Below are 806 nucleotides of genomic sequence, written 5' to 3' on the forward strand. Positions count from 1 at the left end.
CCTGCTTTAAATTTTCCTTTATAAGGTTTGGAGTAAAGATCTTTACAACAGTTTTCCATTCTAATTTCATAATATGTTTTGGGAGCTATTTGAGATTAATTTAGAGCATTGTATTCAATGGCCTGCCTAAACTTTTCTAGCAGATAATACTGAGAACCTCTGTTAGCAATGCTGAACTGAAATTATTCTCCAGAATAAATGTTAGGGATCCAGAAAGACCAGTCACAGGGAATCACCCTCGAATATTTTCTCAAATAATTGTGAAATGAAGCAACACTGCAGTAAAAATAAAACATAAGGTCACAATGGCTCTGAACAAAAGTTTCAAACTACTGAGCACCGCTCCCAGTAGAGCACGCGAAGTTTCTGCATGGGAAGTGTTGAGCTTTTCATCTCTTCTTCTCATCGTTTCTCCCCCTCAGCTGATGGTCAGTGCTAAGCCGTTCACTGAGTGACATCAGTAATAATTTCTGTAGATAAGGATCAAACATTAGCAAGAAAAAAAAATCTGGTTGGAAAAATTTGATCTGAAAATGTATCAGACTCAATGACTATCTGGGGAAAGCTGCAATATGTTTTTTAAAAGCAAACTTACCTGCCTCGTGTTCAGGACACTTCTTTTTGCAGCCTCACAAAGCTGCCGAGTTAGGTGTATGCTGTTTTTACTTCTTTGCAAGTCGAGAGAGAAGAAAGAGGTCCGATTTCAAGAAAAAGGAAAGCGACCTCCTTCCGGCGCGCTCGGCGCTGCCGCCGCCGCCGCGGGACCCCGGCGTCTTCCGGGCTCAGCCCGGCCGGGCCCCCGCCCT

This window comes from Galeopterus variegatus, unplaced genomic scaffold (assembly GCF_000696425.1).
Source record: "Galeopterus variegatus unplaced genomic scaffold, G_variegatus-3.0.2 Scaffold1012, whole genome shotgun sequence".
In the NCBI taxonomy this organism is placed as follows: Eukaryota; Metazoa; Chordata; class Mammalia; order Dermoptera; family Cynocephalidae; genus Galeopterus; species Galeopterus variegatus.